We start from the raw sequence: 14,663 nt of genomic DNA, 5'->3' as shown, positions 1-14,663 counted from the left end.
TTTTCTTATTATTGGTGTCCTTTAGTGGTTTCGTTGCAGCAATTCGACCATGAAGGCCTGATTTCATGCAGTGTCCTCTGAACTGTTGATGTGTCTGGTACTTGAACTCTGTAGCATTTATTTGGGCTGCAATCTGAGGCTGGTAACTCTAAGGAACTTATCCTCTGCAGCAGAGGTGACTCTGGGTCTTTCTTTCCTGTGGCGGTCCTCATGAGAACCAGTTTCATCATAGCGCTTGATGGTTTTTGCGACTTTCAAAGTTCTTGACATTTTCCAGATTGACTGAACTTACTTTAAGAAATTAATGATGGACTGTCATTTCTCTTTGCTTATTTGAGCAGTTCTTGCTATGATATGGACTTGTTCTTTTACCAAATAGGGCTATCTTCTGTATACCTACCCTACCTTGTCACAACACAACTGATTGGCTCAAACGCATTAAAAAGGAAAGAAATTCCACAAATTAACTTTTAACAAGGCACACCTGTTAATTGAAATACATTCCAGGTGACTACCTAATGAAGCTGGTTGGGAGAATGCCAAGAGTGTGCAAAGCTTTCAAGGCAAGGGTGGCTACTTTGAAGAATATCAAATATAAAACATATTTTGATTTGTTTACTACATGATTCCATATGTGTTATTTCATAGTTTTTGTCTTCACTATTATTCTACAATGTAGAAAATAGTAAAAATAAAGAAAAACCTTTTGAGTAGGTGTGTCAACTTTTGACTGGTACTGTATGTCACTGTGATGTTAATGTCCTTGGACATGAGGACTTTAAAATGAGTCATTTTCACATTGCAATTTCCCTCTTGTCATCAGAGGATTGGAATGACTTAAGTGGACAGAAGTGCGTGCACTGCATACTTGTGGGTTTGTGTTTATGCATGTTACCTTGTGGACATTTTGAGTCAGCCACCAAGATAGAATTTTATCCAACCCTAACCCCACGCTGTACACTCCCCTACGTATCTATTTGGACACTGACGCAAAACATTTTTTATTTGGCTCTATACTCCAGCATTTTGGATTTGAGATCAAATGTCTCCTTTTTTTGTCACCTTTTGTTAGATGTTGTATACATACCTGATTTACCGTTTAGAAATAAAGATCTAGTCCCCCCATTTGAAGATGTCAAGTATTTGGACAAATACCACTTAGTGTACAAAAGTAGTCAAGTTTAGTATTTGGTCCCATATTCCTAGCACGCAATGACTACATCCAAGCTTGTAACTCTGCAAACTGTTTTGCGCAATAGGAAGTGAATGATGCTGGAGTAATTTTCTTTCTGAGTGGATGAGATGTTTTTGAACACTTAAAGTCAACCCTGATAATTCCATGATTAAGCAAAATCATGAATAATGATGAGTGAGGCTTCAACAAAGCATGCTACCTCTCAACATTACAAAGAGTGGAGGAGATTAGCATTTTGGGGGGGGTGTGATCTTTGTCCCTCACTTCCTCGCTCATCATCATTCACGATTCATTTATTATTATCCATAATCATGGTTGTGTTCACATTCTTGTCAAAGTGTTCAAACATGATCTATTCTTACTTACAATAAAAGTGACTCCAAAATGACACAATGCGTTATTCACCATTCACTTCCTATTGGACAAAACATTATCCGAAACACAACCAAAACAAGCTGTAAATGCAGCCAACAAGTTTGTAGAGTCACAAGCTTGATGTAGTCATTGTGTGCAAGGAATAAGACCAAATACAACATTTTGGACTACTTTAATACACGAAGTGAAATTTGTCCAAATACTTATAACATCTTCAAATGGGGGGGACTAGATATATAAAGTGCTTTACATTTACATTTACATTTAAGTCATTTAGCAGACGCTCTTATCCAGAGCGACTTACAAATTGGAATAGGCCAGGGTTTTCCTCCACTGCAGTCTTAGTGCCGTTTATCCTCCGTCTGTAAGATGGCTTCCTATTCAACGTAAAGCCTGGTCTCAAAACAGCCATGTGAAAGGCTGTGTCAATGTTGCCCTAGTCGATTGCAGAGGGCCCAAATATGTGGCTGAGTGCACGTAGCACTCTGCCTAACTAGACTTAGGAAAGAATGGATGGTTTCCAAGATCTGGATTGAGGCAGAAGAAGTGCCTTCTCATAAATAAGACGTGAAAACCATCAGGCCAGAACATTTTCACCAAAACACCTACGCTTTCCCTTGTTTTGTTGACACATGATGCCAATAAGATAAATGATTACAAGAAGCATTTTAAAAAGGGACAAACACTGCGTTGGGAGGTTGACGCCAGTAGAATGATTTGGCTGGTAATTGTGATGGTTCACCTTTCGTTTTCCGCTTTTAGATCCTCATCTCATAGTGAAGGTCATTATCTATTTTAACTTTCGCCAGGCAAAGCTGGTGGCCCTGGAAATCCATCGTCCTCTTTCTCTCAAGCATCAAAACTTTGATCCTTTGATTTCAAAGGTTTCAGTCATTGTATTACTGTGATTACTATTTCATGGTAGAGCTCACAAGTTAACCTGATGCACTTTAAAGACAACCCATGGAATGGAGATGCAGTACTGTAACTCAGAAACTCTCAGTTCACCAAATCAGGTAGTGGAGACAAAACAATTGGTTAGACTTTCAGTTCTCCCTGTTTCTTTTAAGTTTTCTTGTCCTTGTGGCTTTTCAAGCTAAAATCCTGAGTGGAGGTTACACAGATAAAAAGCAGGAGGCGTAACATTGCAGGTGCCTCCCGGGGCTTCAAAGAGCAGGAGTTAATTCCAGGAGGACTTTGAGATGTGGTTGCGATCTCCTGGTTGTTTACCTGGACAGCTTTCAGCTCCAAAGGCCCTCAAGTAGAGGGAGTTTCTCTGAATTGGAGGCACGTGGATAAAAGTCTTCCTTGACACTGCCTGAGCCTCTCCACAGCAGTCAAGGAGAGTCGGGCAGAGCTTCTCTACTGGGAGGCCATTGTTTTCTGACTGTAGACACTGAGTTAACTGCACTATCCTTGAGAATAGGCTCCAATGAACTTCATTCCACAAAGTCTTCTTTGAGATGGAGAGACAAAGAGAGGGAAGGATGAGTTTTTCACCTTGCCTGTTTTGACAGGGCTTTTGCAAACCATCTTCTGAATGGTTGTAGAGCATTCTGTGGATTTCCTGCATGAGCTGCTGCTTGAGAGACAGGTCTCCTCGGCAGGTATGTGTTATTTACTCTCGCACGCTGCAAAGGGCTAAGCCTGCAGTGTGGGGAGGGCTAAATGACTCTCAGTCCTGAGTCCACCCTGAGCTCCCCTAAATCGATCCATACTGCATCTGCCCCTCGGTCACCATTAGGGAGTGCTGTGGTGTCAATGGTGGAGAGTCGGAGTCTGGCCCTGAGGGTAACCACAGCTGAGCAAACACACTGTTAGACTACTAGGCTTCTGGCCTCACATTCCTCTGTTTGATTTGGAGAGCAGAGCACCGCATGTTGGAAGCAGGCTACTCCTTTCCTAGAAAATACCCTTCAGATCAGAGCTCCCTGGGGTTAGCCAGAAGGCTAGGCTCAAATCAAAGAGCTCCTGAACTAGGCCAGCACTAGGCACCTTACCTGGCTGTTAAAGGGATAATCCACTCCAGAAAGGAAACTCATAAAACTCCTGTCAATTTGGTCATAGCCTAAATTCAATGAGTGGGTAAAATAATGATTTAACTTATTAGTGGTCTGTCTGTGAAATCAGGAAATCCTGTTGTGCTGCGTCAAGGTTCTTGTCACTGGAGATATGGAATAACAAACTATCACGTTTCTTAATGCTTTTAAAATAACTACCTGCACTCCAGATCGCAAAATCAGCCAGTAGATGGTATATTTATCTGGAACATATCCATCTGTCCATATCGTCATGACAAAGTATTTATTTAGTTAAAATGTCCTTAAAGTTCCAATGCAGCCATTTTTGTGTCTCAATATTAAATCATGTCTGGGTTACAATTTAACTAATTTACTGTAATAGTTTTCAATTAAAATTGACCAAATTGGCTTTTTAGCAAAAAACTTTCTCAAGTAAGAGCTTTGATAGGACTGTCTGGGTGGGGAGGGGAAAACTTGAAACTAGCTGTTTGTATCCGCAATTTCATGATATCCAATTGATAGTTAGTCTTGTCCCATGGCTGCAACTCCCTTACAGACTCGGGAGAGGCGAAGGTCGAGAGCCATGCGTCCTCCGAAACACTACCCTGCCAAACCGCACTGCTTCTTGACACGCTGCTCGCTTAACCCGGAAGCCAGCCGCACCAATGTGTTGGAGGAAACACCGTCCAACTGGCGACCGTGTCAGCGTGCATGCTCCCGGCCCACCACAGGAGTCGCTAGAGCGTGATGGAACAAGGACATCCCGGCCGGCCAAACCCTCCCCTAACTCGGACGACGCTGGGCCAATTGTGCACCGCTCAAACCCAGATCTGTAGTCAGTGCAAAAATATAAATAAAATGGAAGGGTCAATGCAGATAGTATGTGTAGCCAATTCGTTAGCTATTTAGCAGTCTTATGGCTTGGGGGTAGAAGCTGTTGAGGAGCCTGTTGGTGTCAGACTTGCCGTGAGGGAGCAGAGAGAACTGTCTGTCTTTGGTGGCTGGATTCTTTAACAATTTTCCGGCCATCCTTTCACACCGCCTGTGTAGAGGTCCTGGATGGCAGAGAGTTTGGCCCCAGTGATGTGCTGTGCTGTCCGCACCACCCTCTATATAGTGGTGCGATGTGGATGAGGGTGTGCTCGCCCCATCCGTTTCCTGTAGTCCACGATCAGCTCCCTTGTTTTACTGATGTTGAGGGAGAGGTTTGTGTCCTGGCACCACACTGCCAGGTCACTGACCACCTTGTTGGCTGTCTCATCGTTGCCGGTGATCAGGCCTTCCACCGTTGTGTCATCAGCGAACTTGATGATGGTGTTGGAGTCATGCATGGCCACACAGTCGTGGGTGAAGAGGGCGTAAAGAAGGGGACCAAGGACACACCCCTGTGACTTCTTGTACATGTTCGTAGCCATAGCCTCAGGGTTGGCTGCGATAGCCTTGTGTGCAGTAGCCCTGTCCTTCTAGCTTAGCGCCAAAAACTCTGTTAATCCAGGGCTTTTGATTGGGGATGCAGCAAACTTTCACTTTGGGCCAATGTCGCCGATGCATTTCCTAATGAAGTCAGTGAAAGAGGTGGTTAGCTCATCGACGCTATCAGCGGAGTAGCGGAGCATATTCCAGTGAGCGCTAGCAAAGCAGTCCTGTAGCATAGCTATAGAGACATGATCTGATTTGCTGAAGCCTTCTATGCTTGCTTGTGGGTATAGTAACAATGGTCTAGGTCTTTATCGCCCCTAGTGGCAAAGGAGACGTGTTGACGGAAGTTGGACATTACGTGTCTTGACGCGGAATTAAAATCACTGGCAACAAGGAAAGCATCCTCCGGGTGCATGGTTTCCTGCTTGTTCATAGCCTCGTACAGTTCGTTAAGTGCCAGCTTGTTGTTTTTCTTGTCCTTAGGTGGAATATATACAGCAGTCACAATAACAGCTGAAAGCTCTCTCGGTAGGTATAAGGGTCGGCATTTGACTATCAGGTATTCCAAAACGGGTGAACAATGTGTTGAGACTTCCACCATGCTACAGTCAGTGCACCATTTGCTGTTGATAAAGAGGCCTACCCCTCCCCCTCTCGATTTTCGTGAATCCAATTTCCTGTCCGCAAGGTGAATGGAGAAGCCATCGAGTTGGATAGCCATGGGGGGTATCTTGTCCAAAAGCCATGTTTCGGAAAAACAGAATGGTGAAGTTATGAGATTCCCGTTGATGGTAAATCCGCAATAGGAGGTCATCCATCTTTATTATCAAGCCAATAGAATGGAGGGAAGAGGTGGCAGGTTTCCCCTTTGCCTTACTCTCGCCAAGACTCCCCCTCTCCTACCTCTTTTTCAGCAGCATTTTCTCTTGGGTAGCCAGAAAATTGGGTCGGAATTACACAGAGCCCAAGGTAATTCTGCCACCCCGCTGACCGAGAGCTTCTGGTCAGCAGGGTGGTGGCACTGGGATCCTCATCTCTCCCAAGTGGACATTCTCTCTTTCTCCCCTGACCCATCTGTCTATCGCCTTCTTTGAATTCCATGCTGTCACAGTTACCAGCCCTTTCAAGCTTAACATCCTTATCATTTATCGCCCTCCAGGTTCCCTTGGAGAGTTCATCAATGAGCTTGACGCCTTGATAAGTTCCTTCCCTGAGGATGGCTCACCTCTCACAGTTCTGGGTGACTTTAACCTCCCCACGTCTACCTTTGACTCATTCCTCTCTGCCTCCCTCTTTCCACTCCTCTCCTCTTTTGACCTCACCCTCTCACCTTCCCCCCCTACTCACAAGGCAGGCAATACGCTTGACCTCATCTTTACTAGATGCTGTTCTTCCACTAATCTCATTGCAACTCCCCTCCAAGTCTCCGACCACTACCTTGTATCCTTTTCCCTCTCGCTCTCATCCAACACTTCCCACTCTGCCCCTACTCGGATGGTATCGCGCCGTCCCAACCTTCGCTCTCTCTCCCCCGCTACTCTCTCCTCTTCCATCCTATCATCTCTTCCCTCTGCTCAAACCTTCTCCAACCTATCTCCTGATTCTGCCTCCTCAACCCTCCTCTCCTCCCTTTCTGCATCCTTTGACTCTCTATGTCCCCTATCCTCCAGGCCGGCTCGGTCCTCCCCTCCTGCTCCGTGGCTCGACGACTCATTGCGAGCTCACAGAACAGGGCTCCGGGCAGCCGAGCGGAAATGGAGGAGAACTCGCCTCCCTGCGGACCTGGCATCCTTTCACTCCCTCCTCTCTACATTTTCCTCTTCTGTCTCTGCTGCTAAAGCCACTTTCTACCACTCTAAATTCCAAGCATCTGCCTCTAACCCTAGGAAGCTCTTTGCCACCTTCTCCTCCCTCCTGAATCCTCCTCCCCCTCCCCCCCCCCCTCCTCCCTCTCTGCGGATGACTTCGTTAACCATTTTGAAAAGAAGGTTGACGACATCCGATCCTCGTTTGCTAAGTCAAACGACACCGCTGGTTCTGCTCACACTGCCCTACCCTGTGCTTTGACCTCTTTCTCCCCTCTCTCCCCAGATGAAATCTCGCGTCTTGTGACGGCCGGCCGCCCAACAACCTGCCCGCTTGACCCTATCCCCTCCTCTCTTCTCCAGACCATTTCCGGAGACCTTCTCCCTTACCTCACCTCGCTCATCAACTCATCCTTGACCGCTGGCTACGTCCCTTCCGTCTTCAAGAGAGCGAGAGTTGCACCCCTTCTGAAAAAACCAACACTCGATCCCTCCGATGTCAACAACTACAGACCAGTATCCCTTCTTTCTTTTCTCTCCAAAACTCTTGAACGTGCCGTCCTTGGCCAGCTCTCCTGCTATCTCTCTCAGAATGACCTTCTTGATCCAAATCAGTCAGGTTTCAAGACTAGTCATTCAACTGAGACTGCTCTTCTCTGTGTCACGGAGGCGCTCCGCACTGCTAAAGCTAACTCTCTCTCCTCTGCTCTCATCCTTCTAGACCTATCGGCTGCCTTTGATACTGTGAACCATCAGATCCTCCTCTCCACCCTCTCCGAGTTGGGCATCTCCGGCGCGGCCCACGCTTGGATTGCGTCCTACCTGACAGGTCGCTCCTACCAGGTGGCGTGGCGAGAATCTGTCTCCTCACCACGTGCTCTCACCACTGGTGTCCCCCAGGGCTCTGTTCTAGGCCCTCTCCTATTCTCGCTATACACCAAGTCACTTGGCTCTGTCATAACCTCACATGGTCTCTCCTATCATTGCTATGCAGACGACACACAATTAATCTTCTCCTTTCCCCCTTCTGATAACCAGGTGGCGAATCGCATCTCTGCATGTCTGGCAGACATATCAGTGTGGATGACGGATCACCACCTCAAGCTGAACCTCGGCAAGACGGAGCTGCTCTTGCTCCCGGGGAAGGACTGCCTGTTCCATGATCTCGCCATCATGGTTGACAACTCCATTGTGTCCTCCTCCTTAAGCGCTAAGAACCTTGGCGTGATCCTGGACAACACCCTGTCGTTCTCAACTAACATCAAGGCGGTGGCCCGTTCCTGTAGGTTCATGCTCTACAACATTCGCAGAGTACGACCCTGCCTCACACAGGAAGCGGCGCAGGTCCTAATCCAGGCACTTGTCATCTCCCGTCTGGATTACTGCAACTCGCTGTTGGCTGGGCTCCCTGCCTGTGCCATTAAACCCCTACAACTCATCCAGAACGCCGCAGCCCGTCTGGTGTTCAACCTTCCCAAGTTCTCTCACGTCACCCCGCTCCTCCGCTCTCTCCACTGGCTTCCAGTTGAAGCTCGCATCCGCTACAAGACCATGGTGCTTGCCTACGGAGCTGTGAGGGGAACGGCACCTCCGTACCTTCAGGCTCTGATCAGGCCCTACACCCAAACAAGGGCACTGCGTTCATCCACCTCTGGCCTGCGCGCCTCCCTACCTCTGAGGAAGTACAGTTCCCGCTCAGCCCAGTCAAAACTGTTCGCTGCTCTGGCACCCCAATGGTGGAACAAACTCCTTCACGACGCCAGGTCAGCGGAGTCAATCACCACCTTCCGGAGACACCTGAAACCCCACCTCTTTAAGGAATACCTAGGATAGGATAAAGTAATCCTTCTAACCCCCCCCCCCCCCCCCCCCCCTTAAAATATTTAGATGCACTATTGTAAAGTGGCTGTTCCACTGGATATCATAAGGGGAATGCACCAATTTGTAAGTCGCTCTGGATAAGAGCGTCTGCTAAATGACTTAAATGTAGATGAGTTAAAGTTCGTAACTGACGATCTGATGTTCAAAAGTTATTGTTGATCATAAGAAATTATAGCGGATACATTTTACTGCCAAAAAACTAAAGATAAACACCAAAAGAATCACAAAATGGCAAAGCTCACAAGACGGCAGCCATACAGTATGGCGCCATCAGTAGAAGGTCCTGTAGATTGTATTTTCAACAAGCAATTATCTTGAAAAAACACTTTTTTAAACTTTTACTGTGTTAGTTTCATCAGCTGTTGTACAATATGATACAAACCACAGGAACAACAATGTTGACTGCACTGGGCCTTTAAGGGGGGGATGTAACTATATGTAACATATTGATTTGCATTAGTATATGCATCAAAAGTAGGCTTGGCCAGTATACCGTATACCGGGTATTTGGAAATATACGTTTTTTTTTATAAATTGTTATATTTGTAGCTACTTTTTAAGTAAATCCCTGCAGTCATCTTGTGCAATACGTTATAATATAAACCAGATCACGTTCTTCATTTCACTGGTCACATTATTTTACATTGAAGCTTAGCGTAGTTCCCCAGAACAGCTGAGCCAGTCACGTCTTTGTTTGTAAGTAGCAAAATGGGAGAAGGCGGGAGCAGGTGAGTCCAGCTGGGTGGCATTGCCATGCTGAAACAGGAAAGGGCCTTCCCCAAACTGTTGCCACAAAGTTGGAAGCACAGAATCGTATAGAATGTCATTGTATGCTGTAGCGTTAAGATTTCCCTTCACTAGAACTAAGGGGTCTAGCCTGAACCATGAAAAACAGCCCCAGACCATTATTTGTCCTCCACCTAACTTTACAGTTGGCACTAAGCATTGGGGCAGGTAGCGTTCTCCTGGTATCCGCCAAACCCAGATTCGGCCATTGGATGGTCAGATGGGGAAGCATGATTCATCCCTCCAGAGAACTCGTTTTTATTTTATTTGTATTTAACCTTTATTTAATAACTAGGCAAGTCAGTTAAGGACAAATTCTTATTTACAATGACGGCCTACCACAAAGGGCAAAAGGCCTCCTGCGGGGACGGGGGCTGGGATTAAAAAATATAGGACAAAACACAGTTCGCGACGAGAGACAACACTACATAAAGAGTGACCTAAGGCAGCAACACATGACAACACAGCATGGTAGCAGCACAAAGCATGGCACAAACATTATTGGGCACAGACAGCAGCACAAAGGGCAAGAAGGTAGAGACAATACATCACGCGAAGCAGCCACAACTGTTAGTAAGAGTGTCCATGATTGAGTCTTTGAATGAAGAGATTGAGATAAAACTGTCCAGTTTGAGTGATTGTTGCAGCTTGTTACAGTCGCTAGCTGCAGCAAACTGAAAAGACGAGCGACACAGGGATGTGTGTGCTTTGGGGACCTTTAACAGAATGTGACTGGCAGAACGGGTGTTGTATGTGAGGATGAGGTCTGTAGAGTCCAATGGCAGCGAGGTTTACACCCCTCCAGCCAATGTTAGGCGTTGCGCATGGTGATTTTAGTCTAATTTGAGGCTGCTCGGCCATGGAAACCCATTTCTTTAAGCTCTCGACGAACAGTTATTGTGCTGACATTGCTTCCAGGGGAAGTTTGGAACTCCTGTAGGGATTTTTGCAACCGAGGACACGCAATTTTTACGCGCTACGTGCTTAAGATGTTTCCACTTCACAATAACATTAACTTACAGTTGACCAGGGCAGAAATTTGACAAACTGACTTGTTGGAAAGTTGGCATCCGATGAAAGTCACTGAGCTCTTCAATAAGGCCATTCTACTGCCAATGTTTGTTTATGGAGATTGCATGGCTTTGTGCTCAATTTTATTCACCTGTCAGCCACGGGTTTGGCTCAAATAGCCAAATCCACTCATTTGAAGGGGTGTCCACATACTGTTGTGTATATAGTGCTCATCATTTATTTTATTTAAACTTTTATTTAATGCCATCTAACCAGTTATCAAAGAATGTTCTCTAGTTATCCTAACCCGGCAAGCTATCCAGCCAGCTAGCTAACATTTAGTTATTTTAGCACGCTAGCTAGCCTAGGCCCTAGCCAACCACCACGGTCGGCATAAGCACCAAGCCACAGCCTCGAGACTGGCCAGCACCGGCAGGAACCCACAGAACTAAACTTAAACAAAACCCTTGCCAGCAGATCAAAAGCAAAGAGAGAGCGGAGACTTACAGATTGATGGCTGGGCCCCATCTGAGAGAGGGGAGAGGATGTAGTAGTTATAGCTAGCCAGCGAACAAGGAGGGGGAGGCGGGATCGAGCTTCATTGGGCAGAGGGAGAATCAGTGAGGGTAATCAAATAGCGAGGTAAATCCAAAGTAGATGGATTCCAGAGGTAATAATCCAGAGCCGGCACAGGGGACAAGGGGAACAGTCAACAAGACTTTACTCCCTCAAAACCATATATCTTTGTGGAGACGGAGGTCCATAAGTTTTAATATTTTAATTGACTTAAAGTGCAGGTGCAATTGTGCCAAACTTTTTGCTCCCAATTTGCCATCAGTGCCATCTCTCGGTTTCCCACACAACAAGGAAAATACATATTCTCTACACTACCTCTCGATCTACCTCTACATTGCTTTATCTACCTTGTTCTAAACATCCTGCTTTACTGAACAACCAATGGTTATTTCTCTAAACTTTCCTTTGTGTCCCCTTCAGACACACCTTCTGGCAGTACCGTAAAGAGAACCCTCAGTCCCGTGTGGGTGAGCCTCCTCCGGACGGCTTGCCAGGCTTCAACAGTGGCGTGATGCTGCTGGACCTGGGGGCCATGCGGACCTCGGTCCTCTACAACTAGCTCCTGGAGCCCAGAATCGTGTCCCTGCTGGCTGACCAGTACCACTTTAGAGGCCACCTGGGCGACCAGGACTTCTTCAACCAGGGTTGTTCCATTCACTGGCTTGCGGCTGGAACCGCCAACTGTGCACCTGGTGGAGGGAGCACGGATATGGGGGCGTGTTCCAGCTCTACTACCACTGACGGGCCGGTGTATATCTACCATGGAAACTGTAATACGCCCATACCCGATGACTGAGTTGGGACCTCGTGAGGTGTTTTCCAAAATGGTGGACCTGGACCAACTGATGGGTTGTGGTGAACTCATTGTAAGTCTTGGCTCAAGACTTGGTTCTGGAGAGAAGTAAGATATTTGCTACACAACTTTCTGGGTCACAACAAATGTTTTGGAACCAGAACCACTTTGGTATTGTGCTACTGTAAACGCCGCTCCCACTCCAGCCCCGTGCTGGGCTGGTTTGCAATACAGATAGTACAAGGTGTCTCACTCACTCCACTAATGTGAAGTGGGTAGCTAATAATGAATGTGGACCATTAATCCTTTAAGCGTCAATCTAAGTAACATAGAGATGTTTTTTTCATGTGCTGCATCTCTATCCACCCCATCTGCCTATGTTGGCCTTCCGCATCTGCGGTGGAAGGTGACCGAACTACAGCGGTGTTTGTCAGACCAATAAGACATCCTGAAATCGGTCTTCTCACGAAAAAGTCTGTAGTGTCTAGAAACTAATATGTTTTATCTACGTCCCTCACAAGTGTCACAGGACTCATCTGAAGGTAACTCATACAAATTAATGGAAGTATGGAGGTAGTTTTGTGCCAATAAAAAAAAAAGGCGTTAAATGTGTCCAAAAAAAACATATTTCCTGAGTTTACATATCTCCTAGATTTAGGACAGACACTTCAAAACCTTATTCTTTTTTTTACTGTCTTTTTTGCCATTTATGAATGTTATTCGATGCGTTTCTATGGGCTCTAGTAGTAAAGGCCAAATTTAATATTTTATCCCCCCAAAAAGTATATATTTTTTTATATCTAAAGGTCCTAAAATGCAATGATCCATGGTATGACCATCATAAAACAATTCCCCAATGGCTTAGACTTTTAGTGACTCCCCTTTTATCACCCTCAGGTTTGAGACTAGGTGAGGGTTAATACTCAGTGCCCATTCACGTCCCGGTGACATTCTGAGGGGGCTTTTGTTTGCCAATTCTGGACTCTTCTCTGGCAGGCTGAGTGGGCAGGAGGCAAGACACACTGGCACCCACTAGGACATCCCACTGAGTGGCTAATGGAGAGAAAAGAGGGAGAGGCTAGAGGTGAGGGATGATGAGAGTGCTGATAGGCTACACCTACAGATACTTGACCCACTCACACACAAGGTTTTCTTTCAAGTGAGACGCAGACACCATTTCATAAAAAAAGAGGAAGCTTTTAATGTATAGTGTAGTTAAATGTGTAATTAATCTATAGGGGGTAGTATTTCCTGCCACTCTACCCTATGCCTACCTCCGGTATAGTGATAAAGATGTTCATTAGATAGCAGCTGATTAGATTTATTTAGTAAATACATTGGAAATATGAATCAAACGGCAAGCTAATGAGGTCACTCTTTTTTGGGATTTGGTCCATTGACTAGATCCTATGTGTATATACACCCTAAGAGCCTATCGAGTAGATTAAGTGTAGTTGAACCCAGCAATCAGCCTGCATGTAAGCGGAATCCACTGCTCTAACACATCAACCTGAGTACACTGTGTTGTGCAGCCAAGAATAAGGATATGCCACTCCAGACTTGTCGATGCACTGCAGACCATATAAAACAAAATGCAATAGGAGAGGTCATCTGCTGCTGCTGTTGTGTGATGACGGCGCCAAAGTCATGCATTTTCTTTTCATTTGTCGAGTGAAACAGAATAACTTGTCTTTTTTTTTTAAATAAAAAATAAATAAGCTTGGCAAGTTAATTGTTGTCTTTTGGGCTCTGTGGGTAATGACATTTACATGTTTTTGTGTTACTGCTTTTGTACTGTACTTATTATTTCAAAATGTCTTATTTTGGTGCTGTGGATGTTCATGTGATGAGTTGTATTATTGTAGTCAGTGCCACAAGTTTATCATATTGTTGCAATGTCATTTTAAAGGGCAACAAGGGTTCAAAAGACCCCAACTATACTTTCTCTCATGTGTCTTTTAAATGACCTGTCTGCATTCCAAACCACTGCATAGACTGGACTCAAATGCTCCTGTATTGAATGTAAGTGTTATGTTTTCTACAAGGGCATATTCAGCAAACAAGTGTAGTCAACACAGTGAAACACATGCATTATGTATTATATTTGTAAAAAAATCTCAAGACCTTGTGTGTCTTTGCAGTCTGTAGCATTTTCAATGGCTTTTTTGTAACCTCTGTCTCCTTGAAGATATCACTTTAACATTGACTGAAAAGGAGTATCTGTCATTTTTATTCAGTATTATGTGCTCTATTAAATAGGAAACCACTCACTAATGGCAGTTCTCATACTTTTCTGTAACATTTACCCTTGGCATCGTGAAAGGATCCATAATCAGTCATTCACGTACCCTGGTTTTTATCATATTTGTTAAATAAATCAAAACATTTTGGATATTTTTGTGTCAGACTAGCTTGTGGGACCTCATAATGGTAGATGGAAGGAACATGAATAGAGTAGATCATCTGTTTCATGTGAAATTCTGACAATGGCTGTGTGTGTCCCAATAGACAAGGCAAGAACAAAGTGTGTTTTCAAGAGCGATTTTGTAGTCAACATCCAATGTACAGTATCTTTCGCCAGGCAGCTAAAACTCCCAATTTGGCAGAATATGATTAGATTCATTTATATTTTTACAGAAAAGTAGGTTGATTTTGTTAAATATTTTTGGTAGTTTGTACTATGAATGTACACAACATTAGAAACACCTTCCTAATATTGAGTTGCACACCCTTTTGCTCTCAAAATAGCCTCAACTTGTCTGGGCATGGACTCTACAAGGTGTTCAAAGCGTTCCACAAGG

The 14,663-nt window shown here is 45.1% G+C and overlaps 1 pseudogene; it reads left to right on the top strand.

The window, feature by feature from the left end:
• Nucleotides 1-12,467, top strand: part of LOC120055175 — a 57,180-nt pseudogene extending 44,713 nt beyond the window's left edge.
• The last annotated feature ends 2,196 nt before the right edge of the window (nt 12,468-14,663 follow it).

The sequence above is a fragment of the Salvelinus namaycush genome, chromosome 10 (genome assembly GCF_016432855.1).
Source record: "Salvelinus namaycush isolate Seneca chromosome 10, SaNama_1.0, whole genome shotgun sequence".
Classification (NCBI taxonomy): Eukaryota; Metazoa; Chordata; class Actinopteri; order Salmoniformes; family Salmonidae; genus Salvelinus; species Salvelinus namaycush.
Note: the sequence above shows the minus strand (reverse complement) of the source record. Positions and strands in the feature narration are given on the sequence as shown.